This window comes from Astyanax mexicanus, chromosome 23 (assembly GCF_023375975.1).
Source record: "Astyanax mexicanus isolate ESR-SI-001 chromosome 23, AstMex3_surface, whole genome shotgun sequence".
NCBI classification, from domain to species: Eukaryota; Metazoa; Chordata; class Actinopteri; order Characiformes; family Acestrorhamphidae; genus Astyanax; species Astyanax mexicanus.
The window spans coordinates 23,121,083-23,140,823 of record NC_064430.1 but is presented as its reverse complement, the minus strand read 5'-3'; the positions used below and the strand labels follow the sequence as shown (position 1 = coordinate 23,140,823).

General features: G+C 35.9%; 1 protein-coding gene and 1 long non-coding RNA gene across 5 annotated transcripts in view; both read right to left on the bottom strand.

Moving 5' to 3' along the window:
- The window catches only part of LOC111189606 (CD276 antigen homolog), a 223,566-nt gene that overhangs the window by 181,125 nt on the left and 22,700 nt on the right, over positions 1 to 19,741 (bottom strand). The window lies entirely within an intron of this gene.
- On the bottom strand, positions 16,395 to 18,156 carry LOC125787301 (uncharacterized). Its single transcript, XR_007429243.1, has 3 exons — positions 17,983 to 18,156; positions 17,746 to 17,846; positions 16,395 to 16,662 (listed from the first exon to the last, which is right to left on the bottom strand). It is a non-coding gene; the product is annotated as an uncharacterized LOC125787301 (long non-coding RNA).

Sequence of the window (19,741 nt, the reverse complement as noted above, 5' to 3'; positions counted from 1 at the left end):
CGTGTTCGTTTGATAGAGAGAGTCAGACAGGTGGAGTGAAGTTGAAAGCAAACCAAGTATTTATTACAAAGTACTGAATATTCAGGAGAACATACAAAACCAATTGTTAGCTGTCTCAGTATAAGTTCTGACCCCCCTCTGATCTGACTCCATGTTTATACCCCAAATGACGTGAAACCTGCTGATGAGGCGTTGCTAAAATCATCTCATGTTAGCATGCGTAATTTCACGTGTTAGTAATCCATTTCACGTGTCTGACCGGACCATCAGTGTTTGGCCTTGACTGTATCCAGCCGGACAGTGTGGTATTGTTTCAAGAATTGACTGGGTCCATTCAGACAGTGTGATATTGTTTCAGTAAATTAGACAGTGCCGCCCTCCCTATGTGCGCGCGTCCTCCCGCTTTGGTAGGTGAAGGACTTTGCACGCACAGAGAGAAAGGCCACACTGTTCGTCCCGAAGCCTCCTTTGTATCAATTCAGTTCGTACAGAGTGCACTAGCTGATGATTGATGGCCGTTAGTCAGAAACATGCAGTTGAGCAAAATGCTTCAAGCATAAGCTACACGCATCACACAATGAATTCCATATATTATATGTTAATGTGTTAGTAGCGCGTGATTTGTCCGCCATATAATAGATCTTATGTATCATGTGGGTTAATTTGTCATAATAAGGGTGATGTTAATCACATGCTTGATCAAACAGTGTTTTACTATATATGTGAAGAATATATTGTGATTATTGGTTAATCTTTTATATAAATGCGTGTAAAATACACTGTGAGTAATAAAAATGATCAAATACAATGTGAGTATTGGTTATGCATATTGAATACAAGGTTTCACACAATGATTATGTAATTATAGATACTAAGTTAAGTAATCATAATTGAAAGATATTTGTCAATAAACCCAACGTATAATAAACAGTTACTCTTTAATTCCCGCTTTTGACGTATCAACCAGATACGTCAACACATCGTAATTCCTCCAAATATGTATATTTACATATGTTCAACACTTGATCAACATGTGAGTGAACATTTTACTAACGGTGGGAGCGAAAACCTGTTCCGGCAGCCTTCCAACCAATTTATGACAGGAAAAATTCTCCCACAGCCCCTCTGCCGCCAGGCGGCTAATAATTCGAACTCTATCAAAGGAGGAAGTGACATCATTGCCTTAAAGTCATCCCCAAGACTGGTTGGTTTACAGCATTTCCTCCTGCTCTTCCTCACACTCCAGTATAGGTAAAATACATGGTGGTTTACAGTCTTTATTATCATTATACCCATTAGAGTAATGGTTATTATTACCTGGAGCCATATTGGAATAACTGGAGGGAGTGCTGGTTCGTTATAGTGTCCGTACTTTTACCTGTTCCACCCCCTGTTACCGTACCAAGCCATTATTACACAATAAATGTGTTTTCCCTCTAAGGTTCCCACTATTTAGTAAACTTGTTATCTATAGCCCTATATGTGTAAGTGTTAAGGTTACAGAGTGTATATATATATTTTTTTTTTACAATTCCGTTTTCTGAAGAGTCCAAGACAACCTGTAAAGAAAAAATAATGTGTTCCCCCCCCTAATTTAGCAAATCACAGTTCATAACCCTATATGTGTAAATGTTAAAGTTGCAATGCGTGTTGTTCTTTTCTTCTTTCTTCTTTCTTCGGGGTTCTGAAGGTAGACTACCTCAGCCCCACGTACGAAGAGCTTTATTCTGGCTCTTGATGTCTGCAATATCAGTGAATGAAAAGTATGAGTTGGTGTGTGATAAGACTATGTGTGTTCTTTAATGAGATGTGTTTAAGAGTCTCTGTATGTAGTGTACTTTGACGCAATCGAAACGTTGCTGAATGAGTTACTCCCTCACTTCCTCTCCTCAGTCACAGCCAGGCTGTGTGCTGCTGCTGCTGTGCTCTGAGAAATCTTTTCTCTGCTGTGGCCAGGCCAGGCCCGTGCTGCGGGGGCTCTGCTGCCCCTCCTTCCTGCTGCTGCTGCTGCTGTCTCGTCTCCTCCTGCTTGCTCTGTGAGCGATCTCTGTTGCTGCACAGCTGTAGAACCCTCGCCTATCAGTTGATCTGCATACATTGTTCTCTCAGTCACCTGGAAAGGCTCAATTAAACCATGCTCGTTCCCGGACTGGTCCACCTTTGCACCACGTTCTCCTTCTCCCCCTGTGTAAACAGATCTGAAACAAGACTTTTGTATTCGTTATAATCATGTTTAAGGTTCTCTATTCATTTTGGAAGTCTTTTAAGGGGTCCTCCGTGTCTCCTTCCTGCAAGTTAAAATACATGGTTAAAATACATTTATCACACTTAACTTGAGCTCTAATTTCCCCTTGGAAGTTAATTATTTCATATTTAAATTTTGTCTGTGCACAGATTTTAGCCCAATTTTTGTTTTCTTACCTTCTTCAGTTGTCCTGATTTTCAGTTATACTCCATCATGATCTTTACTGTCAAATGTGCGTTCAATACCTAACATTTAGTAATTTTCAATTGTAAATTGCAACATTTAATTATCATCACCATTAATTACTTGCTTTTACCTTCCTTTTGTTCACATCCCTTACCCTTTTAGTGTAACTGCTTCCCTGTCACACTAACTAATCTCTTATATCCAAATTAGATCTTACAAACACTTCCAATTTGCACGACCAAGTTTACCACCAGACACACATGCAGTCTCATGCAGGCACACACACACACACACGCTCATGTGCACACACACAAACTCAAACACTTCCACTCTCACATACACTCCCAAAACACATCTCAACTCTGCAGCATCATTGTACAGACCATATTCTACTGCTTCACAGCACAAAACTGCTGCTTTAAACGCACCTGCTGTTAAACCTCCCACTGAATGCTTCATATCTTCTTATATTGTATTGATAATACTACATAGATAATAAATAAGGAACCAACATTTGGAAATATATCTGAATCATGTTTATTATTATTGCTTCATGCAAAGTTTTAATGATCAGCTGCTCTATTCTCCCATTCATTTCCACACTAATTTATACAATATCAGGGCCCAAAGTTTTAAACTCAGCACAATCTACACATAATGTGGCTTCTGTCTCAGGAATGGTTCCATATTGATGTACTGGGCTTTCTTGGGTTACTTTTGCTTGGACTTTAGAATCACCGCTTGTGGCTATATTATTTTACCTGCCACTTTGTTTTCTGCAGTGTGCTATTTTACTAAGAAATTATGTTTCTGACTTTATTCAGTTCCCAAGATTTTTATAAAGCCTTGATTTCTAGATTTAGTTGATTTTATTCAGTGCTTTAAGAATTGGGATAAGTGGAACGTGATTATTTTTCTCTGTACCAATCGTTCCATTACAAACAATAATATTATCAATATTAATAAACACAGATGTTATGCTTTGCTTTGTCCACGTTATTATAGCAAGTAAATCCGAACAATGCTTTACATTTACTTTTCAATATTTTCAATATGTATTTATGCATATACAATGCCAAGCAGATTGCTTTTCACAATTATCAACAATACATCTATTTCCTTAAACAATTTATCAAGCCTTACACATTGTTTTCTTGTTCAAAAATGGCTTACATGTTGAATAGTGAAAGTTTAATTTTGTGATTTCTAAGTTTCTTCATTTCATATTTTAAAATTAGGATTGAGTGTGTCTTAAAAGCTAAAACTTTTACAATATTGCTGAAAGTAATTGCTCATCTGCAAAGAGGTTGTTTTAAAACCAAACGTCAAAATAAATAAATAAATAAATAAATAGATAAAAAAATTAACAAGTTAAAAGGTAAAAATTGCTCTATATCTATAAAATAATGATTGGTCAAAAATGGTGGTAATATTGGTGTAAGAAAAAAAAAAAAAGTTAATAATAGGTTTAAAAAGTCAAGAAAAAAGTAAAAAATAATGGCTGGGCGAATAATGGTGGTAATAATGGTGATCTATTTACATCTCCCCCTTTTTCTGAAACAGAATTTCTGTTTCAGAAAACTTAACACAAAATTGCTCCACCCTCTGTTGTCTTTCCCCTGTCCACTGGGCTGATCTACCCTGCACAGGCCTCCACCGATACACACCCCATCACTTCATTCATCCACTCACTCTCCCCCTGGGCTGCGCTTCCCCTCCTCTAACTCTTCAGAGATGTTTTCTCCGTGGTCTGTTGAGTTGCATGTGGTGGTCAGATCGAGACTGTGCCTGCCTTAGGTTGTCCCGTTGTAGTACATTGGGATCTTACCCGTCTTTCACACTGAACCACACAGCGTAGCAGCACTGTTTTATCAACATTCAGTGCTGTAGTGTTCCTGCAGGGTACATCTAGGGAGCGCACACCCGGGTATGTCATACTGTCATAAACTCACACTCTGGTGTTGACATTGAAAGTCTGTGCAAGGCACCAAGTACCCATGGTTTATTATTTGTTATTATTTTATACATATTTTATTTATTACCATCATTATCACCTTTTCTCTCCCACTGAATTTAACTCAAATGATTGACTTTGATGACACTGCTCTGGAATGGACCCAAAACAGTGCATGTCAATGAATAATTATTCAGATTTGGCATCTGTACCTTAAAGGTGTACAATAAGGTTACATTTTGGTCCAGTTTTATTTAATATATACATAAATTATAGTGCTGGCTCTGCTTCTCAGACTGCAAACTTTACCATTATGCAGATGAAACAATTTTATATTGCTTAACTGATTTTGTTTATGCTGCGGCCAGAAAATTTCAGAATGCATTTGCTTTATAGGTGGCATTGTATAAGCATGACAACTAAATTTATGCTGTTTTCCAGATCTCTTTCTAGTCTAATTTAATACTATACAGAAAGAAAGTAAAGCAAGTTCTTCATTGCAGAAAGTAAAGCAAGTTCTTCATTGCAGAAAGTAAAGCATATTGAAAGCAAAATAGAAAGCTCAATTTTTTTAATACATTTGATTAAGTCCCCTTATCAGATACCAAATTCCCTGTAGCTTGAAATAGATGCAACACTGCGTTTCCTTTAAAAAATAATAATAATAAAAATAAAAATAAGGTCTTTCCTCACTGGTTTCTGAAATCTACTCTTGCTCTTAAGATGATCAAAATATCAGCATAGACGGAGATGCATAAAACTTAGAGAAATTAGATATTACATCTATCTTATATAGATCTCATTCAGCTAAGACTGAACTGAGATCAGTCTAAATAAGACATGAATAGGAAGAGAGAAGGAAGAGAAACAGACGCTGTTTTTGGAATGGTTCCCTCATTAACTTATTCACTATTCACTGTGTAGCATTTTCCATTTACTGAACTGATTATGAAACAATCAAACAATAAACTATGTTTATTTGTCCTGCTCTGACACAACAGCACTGCATTGCATAGTATATTTTGGGATTTCTAGCATACATCTTCTGTACAATATTATTATAATATAATATAATTAATAGTGAACTATACAGGGAAAAAAATTTACTGCTGAGTTTTGACAAAGCATTGCAAAAATGGCTTACACAAATGGCTTAGTATTTCTGCAATATGGAACGATTCCGAAGCAGCCACACAGTCTTTTTTTTTTTTTTTTTTTTAGATTTGCTTATAGAATATAGATACATATGTCACTGTTTGATTGGGGCCCACAAGATATAGTCCAATACCTTGCTCCCCCAAAATTAAGCTAATTCTTGTCCCAAATTCTGCCTCCCCTTTTTTTTTTTTTTTTTTTTGCTAACCACCCCATAATACCTTTATTAAATTCTCTAAATTCTCTAATTATCTATCCAGTCACACACCATTATTCAACAACTTAATTATTAATATTAATACTTCCCCAACCTTGCTTACATTAAAGTACACTGTACTCATGATTGGGTATTCACATTTTCATTTTAGAACTGTCTTATAACGTATGCATATTTATATTATATTATATTTCTATGTCACATCAGTTACTTTATTCTGTTAATTATTTAATTATTTATGACCATTAGTAATATCTACTGCACTGCTCCGTTTACAGATAGATCCTTACCTTGTATAGTTAGGTCTTTTATATCCTTATATTGTCTTATATATATATATCTATCTATCTACGCATACAAAAGCCTTTTCCCCCTGTTCACCTCTGTCCCCCATTTTCACTGTGTATTACTCTATTTCCCTACTGAACTTATGTTCTATTTTCTATGATGTCTCACAAGCGTTAATTCACAAATAAAACCAACCTCTCAGTCTAAAACCAATAGGCTGGACCAACTCCACCTACTTCACCTTGGACTCCTCCCCTGCAGTGGGACTCATCCATTCCTATTTCATTGTCACACAAGATTTCGTACACTCAACCAATCACACCGCTCACAGGAGCCCCGCTCTCACACAGTTTAACACACACTCCAATACATACACACACACTTCTGTTTCACTCACTCTGTCTTACACACACTCTTTAATTCGCTGCCATACACTCTCTCACTCACTGCCACACACACACTCTCTCTCCGCCACACAAGATACACATTTTCTGTTTCTCTCTCAGGAAAACTGGACATGCACACTTTCACACTCACAGGTACACTTTTAATCCCTGTAACAGACACTCGTAGACCCTTTTCTTTTTCTCTCTGTCAGTCGCACATACACAATCACAAAGTCAGACACACTCAGTCCCTGGAATAAGCACACATACACATGCATACTCTCTCACACTTATTGGCCACAGACTCACTTCCCTCAAACTTATAGTTTATACTGCTATGTATACCCCTTTTCATTTGTTTTCTTACCTTCTTCAGTTGTTTTGTCACCTATTAAAACAGATAATAGCGAATGCTTTTATTTTATGGGGTGCTGTTTTGCTTATGGATTATCGTACAGACATACAGTGTCAAAAAACAAAACAAAAAAAAAAACAAACAGATTTGACTTTATCTAACAACTCACCACTGATGCATGTGGACTGCAATCACATGTATTGCAATTAACAGGTCTGTCACAATATCTATTTTTAATGGATGATAAATTACCCAGGATTTATCATGACAAACTACTTTATTGTGGGTGTTATGCTCCTCCCCTTTTTGTCTAGGGTGAGGAGGAGTAACGTTAATGCATGTGATGAGGAGGAAGTGGGAGGACAACAACTGGCGGTAAAATAAAAGGAAATTTATTACAAAAGTCAAAGTATAAACACAAATATACAATGGATCAGAAAATAAGTGAATAAACTGAATAAAGAGAATAAAGCAATTAAGTATGTTGATAACAAAACTAGAAAGTGTATCTTAGAGAAAATAAATCAACAGAAACTGTAATATCTAAAGGTGGACTAAAGGACGGTATGGAAGCCCATTCCCGCCACCTAAAAAATAAAAATACTCCAGCAATTTTTTTTATTATTATTAAGTAAATTGCTATCTCAATATTTTGAGATACTATCTCAATATTTTGAGATACTAAGTCAATATTTTGAGATACTAAGTCAATATTTTGAGATACTAAGTCAATATTTTGAGATACCTTAAATGCTGGCTGAATATACATGCGGCCACCTGTAGATAATCACCTGGGAATTAGGCCAAAAGTGAGAGCAATAACGTTTTAATTCATATTTAATTTTATTTACATTATATTTCACTCAGAGTTAAACTCTGTCCCTCGCATTGTGTTCTCCCCTTTATTCAGAGCGTTTGCACAGCACTTTGCTTACATGCTGTTTTTTACTGTTAAAATGCGCCATCTACAGGCGGCCGCATGAATGTTCAGCCAGCATTTAAGGTGGAACGGAAATCTGAATAAGACACTGGCGAATAAGAAGCTAACTTCAGCCTCGTCCAAGATCCAGAGGCTTATTTTGATATTGTGTGATTCCTCTAAAAGTTCCAATATTTCATGATTTGTGAATCCACGTCTGAAGTAGTCCTCAATGATGGTATCCATTTTGCATCTTTGTCTCACCTGCTTCTGTCTCTGTACAGCCTACTAGTATCTCAAAATATTGAGTTAGTATCTCAAAATATTGACTTAGTATCTCAAAAAACATTGAGATAGTATCTCAAAATATTGACTTAGTATCTCAAAATATTGACTTAGTATCTCAAAATATTGAGATAGCAGTTTACTTAATAATAATAAAAAAACATTTTGCTGGATTATTTTTTTTTTTTAGGTGGCGGGAATGGGCTTCCATAGGACGGTGCTAACGAAAAGAAAATAATAAAACCAAACTAAACTGGCTAACCAAAATACAGAAGTAGCACCCGCCCCTAACCTAGTGTGTTTAAACAAAAGTGCTCCTGCGTGTGTGTAAATGTAGGGCGCCCATCTTACCTGTCCACACAGTAGACAAACAGAAGAGAGATACAATAATTAGTGTGCTCAAACAATGTGAGTTTTTACCAAAGTTTAGATTTAAGAGCTAGAGTGTAGATTTAAGTATACATAGGATCAGAATCAATCAACTCAGCACAATTGGACTAGAGTGCAACAAAGGATCTACACAGGATCAGAATGAACAAACTCACAGCACAACTGTTCAACAGGACTACCTCAACATTAACTGGGCAGCAAACACACTCACTCAGATGCACACACTCTTAAATCGCTCTCTGCTTCTTTTAAGTAATGGCGGTTCACAATATAGCATGTATATCGCCACCTACTGCACAGTAGTAGTAGTGTGATATGATCATGGTAAATCATGGCGTGACAAAAAAAAAAAAAAAAAAAAAACGTCTATATTCTGCTCATCAAGTCTGTGTCATTTAAGTACTTCATAAGGCCTTTAATTCTAATGCTCTGCATTCCCTCTTCCTTCAAGATGTTTCGAAAATTATCATCTCCTCCCTGTTCTCTCCAGTATGCTCTGTGATCAGTGTATTTCCTGCAGTGAAAAAGAATGTGCTCTATATCTTCTTTGACTTGGCATTCAGTGCAAAGCCCATCAGTTTTGCCCAACATATGTAACGAGGCATTTATGCCAGCGTGCCCAAGTCTCAATCTTGTGTATGCAACTTCCTCCCTTCTTCCAAGCCCCACTGATGTTATTCTCTTTCCCCCCACCTGCTGTTGCACATTAAAGTATTTACTGCCCTTCGTGTCTGACTCCCATTCATCCTGCCACATCTTCAGAACTTCTGTCTTAATATAAGATTTAGCTTCCCCTTTAAATCGCTCTCACTCTCACAACCAGCGTTTGTATCTGCCGCCTCGAACGCGCTCACACCGCTCCATGCTGCTGCGTGCCATACGGCTCCTCTCAGGCTCCTCTTACACTGTAAGGCCCGCCTCTTCCTGTCTCAGCGCAGAGTGTGATTAACGTTCATTCTGATCCTGTGTAGATATCTTTACATTTAAAGGAAAAATCCTCAATAAAATATATTTGAATAAAATGTAAGAGTTCAGACCAGAACTTGCTGCTATAGATACATTGCCAAAACAAGTGGGTAACATCTTCAGAAGCACTTTTACAAAATGAGCAGTCAGTTTCAATATCAGACTTATATTTTAGAAAAAAAATCTTTACTGGGTAAATTTTATGTAATAATTTCAGCCTAATTTCTCTCACTTTGTTGGAAAGTAAATATTTTAAAGGTAAAGACCACACTTTTCGCCATGGTATACTCTCTACAATACTATTCCAATATGGTATAACATAAGGAATTGTAGCAATATCTTTCTGGAATAATGCTCTTATCTGCTTATTGTTTCGTGGCTGTTTAGCTGAAAAACATACACTCCCAACATAAGTATCCAGCAAATCAAGTGACTGAGGAAATGGCCAAGGAAAGTCTACACCTCTCAGCAGTAAAGTTGCACCAACTGGTATAGCGTTTATCACAGTACAGTATTCTTTAACTGGGATATCAATTTTGTATTTATTAATTAGGTCAGTATAACTGTATGGCCTACCATTTGAGTCAAGAATTTGACCAACTAAATTTAGATTATTCCTAAACCAATTTTCGTAGAAGAGCGATTTGTTTTTGTAGAGAATATTTTTATTATTCCAAATGTAGTATCTGTGAGGAGAAAAATTATGCTTGTACAGGAGACACCAAGCCAAAAGCATTTGTCTATGGAAATTTGAGATTTTTATGGGGATCTTTTGTACATCATAGTTACACATTAATACAAACTTTAGTCCACCAAGTTTTGAGAACACAGTATTTGGGATAATATTCCAGAGAGAAGAAGGATTATTTATAAAATTTTTTAGCCAATTAATTTTAAATGTATTGTTTAAAGTTGTAAAATCAAGAAAATCAAATCCGCCACACTGTCTTGTATTCATTAATACAGATTTTTTAATTAAATGTATTTTATTTTTCCAAACAAAGTTAAACAACATGACATCAATTTTTTTTAGCATCTTTTTATCTACGTCCAGAGCGAGAGCAGCATAGGTTAACCGAGATATCCCTTCTGCCTTAGAGAGTAAAATTCTTCCTTTAATTGTTAAATCTCTTTGTAACCATGCATTGAGTCTCTTTTGTGTTTTTTCAACAAGTGGAGTAAAATTCAACTGACACCTACTTTTCTGATCCTTAATTATTTTAATTCCTAAATAGGTAACTTGATCCCTAACTGGAATACCACAGATGATGTCGGCAGTACAGTCTTTTATAGCCATTAACTCGCATTTTTTAAAATTTAGGCGAAGACCAGAAGCCATAGAGAAATTATCAATCAGTTCAAGAGCAAGGGGAATTTGAGAGGCATCCTTAAGGAAAAGTGTTGTGTCATCAGCCAGTTGGCTTATGATAATATTTCTATCTCCTATATTTATTCCTTTTAATAAACTCCTGGATATATAAAGAGTAAGAAATTGGGAAGCAATTAAAAATAAATAAGGCGAGATTGGACAACCTTGTTTAATCCCACGTGCCACCATAAATCTTGGGGATGTACCAAATTGTAGTTTAACTGAACTACTATTATTTTTGTATAAGGTTTTCACAGTTTTACAAAAATATTCTCCAAACCCAAGCTTGGAGAGAGCTTTAAGAATGAAGCCATGTTCTAGTACATCAAAAGCTTTATAGAAGTCAAGGAACAACAAAAAACTATTATCATTTACAAAATCATTGTAATCCAACAGATCTAAAACCAGTCTGATATTATTTGTAATATGTCTTTTACTCATAAAACCTGATTGGGATTCGTCTATTACAGAATCCAAAACCTCTTTGATCCTTCCAGCGAAAATAAGAGCCAAGATTTTATAATCATTATTAAGGAGTGTAATTGGTCGCCAGTTTTCTAAACAATCCTTATCTTTCCCAGGTTTTGGAACTAAAGTGATTATTCCTTGTGTCATAGTTGATGGTAACTCCTCTTTCTCTATGCTTTCTGTAAAAACCTTAAGCAAAAAGGGAGACAGTTGCTCAGCAAACATTTTATAGATTTCTGAGGTAAGGCCATCACACCCAGGACTTTTATTATATTTTAACATTTTGATGGCCTTTAGCACTTCCTCTTGAGAAATGCTGTAATCACATGCATTCCTATCATTCAGCGAGATAGTTTTATGGTCGTTGATTGAGTCTAGAAATGAGCTGGCTGCGATTTCATTGAACTCCGATGTATACAAGTTTGCATAAAAATGTGTGCAATAGGATGCTATTTCCTTGGGATTACTGATTATTTTACCATTCATCCCAAGTTTATTAATGGAAGCATTTAAAGCATTTGTTTTCTCTAATCTAAAGAAGAAAGCTGAGTTAGTTTCCCCTTCCTCCAGCCATTTTTGCCTAGAACGAACATAAGCTCCTTTGGCTTTTAACTTGTACATATCATCTAATTTGTTTTGTAATTCCATATACTCACATTTCTCCCTTTCTGTTAAGAGTTCCTTTTGTGTTAATGAATCTATTTGAGAGATTATCTTTTCTTCATTTGCTCTATTGTTTTTAGCCAAAGCACTTCCAAAATTCCTTAAGAACTTTCCCATCTCATATTTTAGAAGCTCCCAGTTTTTACCATAAATCATTTGTGTCTCTGCCCTTTGCCAATAGACCTTAATTAATACACTAATTTGCTGCTTCACTTTCTCATAATTTAGAATAGAACTATTTAGTTTCCAAAGTAGAGCCTTTGTAAGCCCCAAAGAACATCCTGGTGTCAAGGTTAGCGATAGATAAATTCCCCTGTGATCTGTAAAAGGACTACTGGTAATATTCACAACAATATCATTATTTTTTACATTTTTAGAAAGTAACCAATAATCAATCCTAGACTTCCTAGAACAGTTCTTATTGCACCAAGTGTATTGAAGCTTGTCTGGGAATTTCTCTCTCCAAATGTCAATTAAATCAAATTTGTCGATAAAACACTTTAGTAACGGGTTCAGAGGCATAGACTTTCCTGGTGGGCTTCTGTCAATCACATTATTCATCGGAATATTAAAATCCCCCCAATAATAAGGAGAGCATCTGGGTATTTTGAAAGTAAGTGTGAGATTTTACTATCCAATTTATCAAACAGAATATTATTTTCAGCCTGGGCATTGTATCCATATATGTTAACCAATATTAAGAAAGATTTTTCAAGTGTGATTACCATTATCAAAAAGTGCCCAACAGAATCTATGTCAGTTTCCAAAATACTTCCATTAAATTTATTCTTAAAGATTCCCACCCCGGCTGACCGCTCTGACCCATGTGCTAACCAAATATCATTTCCCCACTGTGATCTCCAAAAACCTTTATCATTAGAAACTGAGTGACTTTCTTGAACAAAACAAAAATCCGTCTTGAATTTCTTTGCAAACAAAAAAATTGCCTTTCTTTTCACATTGTTTTTGAGACCCCTAACATTAAGAGAAAACAAGGATAACGACATACACACTGAAAACTATCAACGTGCTATGTAGAACAGTTTAACCTTTTCTTAACAAGGTTTGGAGACTAAAGTTTACGAAACTTAACAAGGAAGCTTCAAACCATTTCCTAATCACAGATAGTGATTTTTTTTTCTTTTTTTTAATTAATTTTAGAATGTAAAAACGTTTTCAGGATTGAAGATATATAGCCAATTTTAACCCATGCAAGAGAGATATTGAAAGGGATATATTTAAAGGAGTGTACTTATTCCCTTTTAATTTGAGTGTCTTTTGTTTAGTATATATAACAAGTGATTATTGTTAACAATTGACACGTCACTTTCATACCCTTTTTTTTTTCATTTATCAAATCAAGATGACCCATATAAAGGAAAGTACATTCTTACAAAATCCCACAATGAAAAAGGAGGCTATATCCAGCCTACCATCTTCTCATATATCCACAACTTTTTTGCCATCCACGTAAGCAAAGGGACCTCTAAAACCTGCCTTTTTCCCTTCTTTTCTCGCTTTCTCAATCAGTGGCCAAAGCTTGTTCCGGGCATCTTTTGCACTCTGTGACAGATCTTCAAAAATTCTTATTTTCTTGTCTTTGAGGAAGGCTGAGGACCTCGCATCCCGCCAAATTCTGTCCCTCACAGAACGAGACAGAAACTGCACAATGATGCGGCGACACGACTGTAGATCATTGGACCGGGGGCCCAGTCTGTGAGCAATGTCCACAGAGAGAGGCAGCTGTTCAGCTATGTCGGGGGAGACTTTGCTGAACACATCGATGAGAATTTTCTTGACGTTTTCCCCATGTTGCTCCTTAATCCCAGCAACGCGTAGATTCCATCTCCTCTTATACTCATCCAAATCCTCAACTTTAGCACAAAGCTCTTTATTTTCTTTCTCCTGCATTTCCACTTTTCTTTTCAGCGTTTGGACCGTGGTAGACACCTCATCCACTTGTTTCCCCAAGAATTCAAGAGTCTCTACTATACTTCTAATGGAAGCCGTATTTTCTTTGACCGTCATCTCGAGAGACTGCAGTCGACTGAGGGACTCGATTTGCATTTTTTCAATTCTCTCCATTACCGTGAGCAGATGAGAGTTTGGGATGGATTCTGCCAACTTGGCTGTCTCTCCTTTTTTTGACTTCTTTGCTGCATGCTTCGGAGTTTCTGGCGTAAGAGGTGTTTCCATCGGTTCTGTTTCACTGTTATCAAGAGCAGTGACTAAGGATTTTCTGGCATAAGAGTGCATTACTTCGCGAATGTTTTCCTCCGACATGTTTTTTTTTTTTTTTTTCCTCCTCTTCAGCACACGAAGAGTGGGATCAAGAGCCCTGGTAACTTTTTCCGCTGAAGTTAAAACTAATTAAAGTGCATTAGGTAGCGAGTAAACCCATTCCTCTGTGGCAGCAGGATTACCAGCTCAAGAACGGAAAGCTCTTCAACATTAAAGTTTCATTGTAAGTTTGGTTTGAAGCTTTACCTTGCAGAGCTACACCAACACGATGCACCTACAGCAGCGCCATCTTGGCTCCCCTCTCCGCTTAAAATCCACCTGTAGTAGGCTTCCAACGGAGGTTACATCAGTGTATCCTACTCCGGAAGACTTTTAAGGATTTTCCAATGACATCACTGCATCCACGCCCACAGAGCACGCGAAAATGGGGAAGGCAACGCCCAAATATACGTCATAAACATATTAATTAACTAGGTTCCTTATCTAATTAAACAGCCAGTAAAGCAGTAATATAATTTATAGTTTAGATAAACTGTATGCTCAGTAAAACTATATTTATGACCCTATGTGTATCATGTTATACATATAAAACATTATTTATAATATATATAATTTTAATTAATTCATTTATTTACTTATTTATTTTAACTTAGGGACTGATGAGGAAACTGAATCCCTCATAAGGCTGAGGTCAGACAGGGCTGCCAGAGTCACTGGTCAGAGATGCGGCCTAAAATGCGGCTGGGAGTAAACAGGATTTTATTGGAATATCTGAATTTTTGGCTGTGTGTGATAGTAATGTTCTGAAACGTGCTGAAAGTGAGCGTTGTGATTGGCTCAGTTCAACGGTAGTCAACATCCTATCTAAAAGGGATCAGCTGTCCCATTTCCCCAATTACAGCTCCTTCCCTCCATTCCTCCTCCTCCTCCTCCTCTCCTCTCCTCGATTCCTCCACCTTCTTCCGGGGTAGGAGAGGAGGAGTAGGAAAGGAGGAGTAGGAGAGGAGGAGTAGCAAAAGTTTCTGGACGCAGCCAGAGAGACACACAGCGGAGGGAGCAAATAGAAAAAACACACGTGCACTCGTTGCACGTAACAGTGGGTGTGTGCATGTTTGTGTTTACATAAACACTTGCACACTGCTTTCAATAATTTCAACATATCAGATCAATCACATTAATGGTATCTCCTAACAAACTCATTGACCAGAATGGATCCTACTCACCCTCTTCTCCCTCAGAGCAGATGGGAGAACAGAAAAGCACTTCTGGTTACAAATAATTATCTTATTATATAAATCTGTTCTGTTTACATTTTTACTAAATTACTTTAACACATTATAACCATTAACACTGCATTTAATTTTAACTAAACTGCCTGGTTTAGGACTATATTAGCCTGTGTTGTAAAACACGATTTTAAAGCTGTAGGCTTTTCCGTGGACCCTGTATAGACATCCGATATATGGTTTAGAAAATAACTGTGATAAACCATGTCATTGTAATTTTGAGACAGTTTTAGCCAATAATATAATGATAATTTAATATAATTAAAATGCACACTAGGGCTCCAGACTAGGATTTGGACAAAACATCAATATTGCTCTATATTATATTTTTATTTAAATGTATTCACTCTAATTTTGTCCTTCATTTAGTCTTACTGCAGTAACTGCTTCATTACTCCATGTGGTGGTGCTATAATCAAATGAACAGGGTAAACTATTCATTAAAACTTGTTGCTGATCGCAGACTAGGCCTGGCAAGGACAGTTTGTGGTTAACCAGACTGGGCTAGTGAGAAAATAGCACAAATGTCTGGTTAGAACAGACTGAAAAACAAAGAATATTCTGACGATACATGGTCTTTTTGACGTACTGAAACAAAGATTAAGACGAAATTCAGGCATTATGATTTATTTATGGTAGAGTGCCACAATATCAACAAACGTGGAATATAATACATACACATATTACAAAGTGAGCAACATGCACTAAAACACTCATTCTCTGGGTTGCTTTCATGTTCATACTGTAGATTAAAAAAGAGTTATACAGTTTTAAAAAAACATCAACAGAATTTAAGATTACTTAAGAACTCAATGAGTTTGAAAAAAAAGTGTGTTACATGCATAAACACCTCCACCTTATTAGATACGTTAGCACTGTAACTCCAGTGGAAAACTAAATATTTTACATACAAATTTATCTGGGAAGAATTTTTATAGTTTTCAATTACATGCCCACATATCATATACAGTCTGGGTTTGGGTTTATGGTATATGATGAAATATGATGTGTGGTGTTAATATTTTAAATATAAATAAGGCACATCTGAAGCATAAATTATGTTTTTTCACCTAAATTAATGTACAGCAATAAGTTTATATGCCTCAGTTTTCCTATCACCCCTACATACACAGCACACAAAACAGCATTACTCAAACAGTCCAGTGAAATTTGCATTCTACCCTATCTGTATCAGGTTACCATCTGAGGTTGATGTTCTCTTCTGTGGGTGTTGTGCTAGAACATTGCCCTGGTCCTCTGGTCAGTGTCAGAAACTCAACCTGAGCATACTGGAAAAATAATGAGAAGCTGGATATTATGTTGTGGATATAGCTTATTTAGTATATATGGTCCCTAATTATACAGCTGTTCTGTTTGCATGTTTACAAGTTACTTTAAAACACTATACACATTAACCCTTTCAGACCCTGCACCCATTACAATGGACATTATGCATTTTCTTTATTTTTTAATGTTTTGTTGTGCAGAACACTATTTGAGAGCTGTTGTCAATAAGAATAGGCCATGAACCAGCCAATGAACATGTTTATAAACCATTGAAAGAGTTTAGTCCCATCCACTGCAAAAACACTGGAAAAACAGTAACAGTACTAGAGCCATTTGGGTGCTGTAACAGCTATTAATGTGAACTACATTAATGTAATTTAGAACACTTTTTAATTATGTTTTTTTTTTACTGTTTAAGGATGCTTTGTGTAATAAAAAGGTCAATATAAAATATTAAACACAGCCTTCCTATGCAATGGAAAAAAAACTAGTAAATATTTTAATTTATTGGATTTATTTGCTATAGAGATTTTACGGTAGAATATTAGTCTCTTTTCTGTACATTACAGACAGAAAACAGCAGTCTTACATTTTTTTCCATCATTGGAAATAAGTCAGGTCTGAAGGGTTAACACTGGATTTACTTTTAACTAAATTGTCTGGTTTAGGACTACCTTAGCCTGTGTAGTATAACATGATTTTGAAGCTTTAAAGTTTCAGGCTTTTCCATGGAATCTATATAGACATCTTATATATTGTAACTGTGATAAACTGTTACGTCATAATTTTGATATCATATTAGTACAAAAATATACAAATAAATACAACAGTGATGTTTTAACAAGCAGTAAACTTGTGGAATTATTAAACAATTATTTAAAAAATAGTATATAAAAGGGCTAAATACACTGACCTTAAAAAAATAAAACACAATAAAACAGCATTTTATTTACCAGACATACACTGACTAATTCTGATTAATGGGTTCTTATCACTAACTAAACACAAGAGATATTAGAGAATAGAGATATTAAGGTAAACAAAATATGTTGAGGTTGTGTACATACTGTACAATAAATGCCTACCTCTGAATTCAGGAGGTCTTGCTGTTGTTGTCCGTGCTGCTGTAGATTAGAATCAGGAGTTTGGCTGTTTGAAGATCTTTTGCAGAGGCATATCAGCAGAGCTGGTGCACAGTTAAAAATATTTGTTTTATTATTTTGCTGCAACACTGCTTTGTAGGTAAAGTGGATGTGGAAAGTCTTTGATTTTATTTAAATTGATTGTGGCTAATAACATCATGCTCAGAGATATTCACTCACCAACAATTGCTGCGATGAAGATGCAGTTTAAAACAGCAGATGCTAGAATCAGACTCAGCCATGGGGTGTGGTGATGTGGATTTACATGTCCTGAAGATGATTCTACAGATAGTATAACAGCACAGTTGAGCAACAGTAACTCAATAACAGAGTAGATAACATGATTAAAGACACTCACCACATCACATTTTCTCCAAATTCAACTTGGACAGTTTTCAAACCGTGAATTGCTTGAGAGCAAATGAGTAAATCTGCAAAGAAAAACGAATTAAATTAATAAAAACATCACCTTTACTACAACAGTTTTAAAATAATAATTACTCGGAAAACTTACATAGCTGTAAATTCTTCATGCTGCCACCTGAAAACTTTTTACAAAGTGTGTACTGCAGTTCTACTGAAGATAACAACAGAGGAAGTGTGGCTTGCACTGACCACAGAAGCCTTTAACAAACTAATAGACATTTTAAGATGATGGCTGCAGTTTTTGTAGACTTCTAGTTTTTCTATTCATCTGGCTATAATATGGTATTTGTGATAAAAGTGCTGCCAAAAAAAAAAAACCTTTAGGGCTGTAAATTTTGGCGATCCATGTTTTACAGTATAGCTTGCCTACAAAACATAACAGTTAATGAGAATATCTACATAAGACACATATAAACATCAGAGCATAGATAAATTATTTCTGATTTACATTGTTTTAAAAATGAAAGCCACCAAAAGACTGAAAGGATGCTGTTAAACCAAAGAACAGATCTAACCACAGTTCTATAAAAAGCTTGCGTGTGGTTTACTGCAGCTCACAGAGAAGCAAGCTGAGCTGAGATGCTGATGTCTAGTTTACTGTAATCCTGCTTCTGTATTTTATAGCATTGTGATTGCAGGTACAACACAAGGGAAGTCATTAAGTGCCAATTAATCTTATGACAGCTTATTCATATGATGTCTACTGATCATTTGAAAGATGTCCCCAAATCAGCTTCTGCAGGTCTCACTTCCAAAGCTGTGTCAATTTGAGACCTGAATTTGACCCAATAAACAATCTTTTTACAGCCCAGTAAATTGTATTAATTATACATTGTATTAATTATATAAATATTATTTATTGTTGTGTATTTAATAATAGTGCATCCCCAGAGGCAATTTTTATTGCAGAAATATTATCTTTGTCTTAGGAGACTCCAGTGTGGTACCAGTGCACCGTGATGCAGCCCCTGTGCAAAGTCCAGTCATGAACTTTCTTCACTACTAAACATAAACTAAGCCGCAGTATCTTAAATCAACATAATTTATGAACATTTATTATGTGGTTCTGAAAAGTTTACTTAAAAGTAAAGAAGTCAGTTTGGAATGTCATTGGTTTGATTGAAAACTACTATGCAAACCAATCATGTGCACCAATCCTGTGCTAGACAGAGCTCTCTATCCTACTAAATGTAATTATTTTCAATTTTATTTTATAATTTATTCACATTTTCAAAGGAGTTTATAGTCCAGTCTCACTCACCGATAGCCCCTTAATACCTTTTATTTAGTGAATGGTGCCACAATACTATGTTTTAGGCCATCATTTTACTAAAGACACCTATTGATTGTTACATCTAAAAGCCTTTAAGAGCCCTTAAAACACATAACCTGTTACACGTTATTTTTTTTCCTGTTTACCTAGTCACATTCCAGAATTAAGATCAGACAGATTTAAACTACACACAATCAGTTAGTCTGAAGGTGTTGCAAGGTGTTCAGGTTTGCAGCGGTA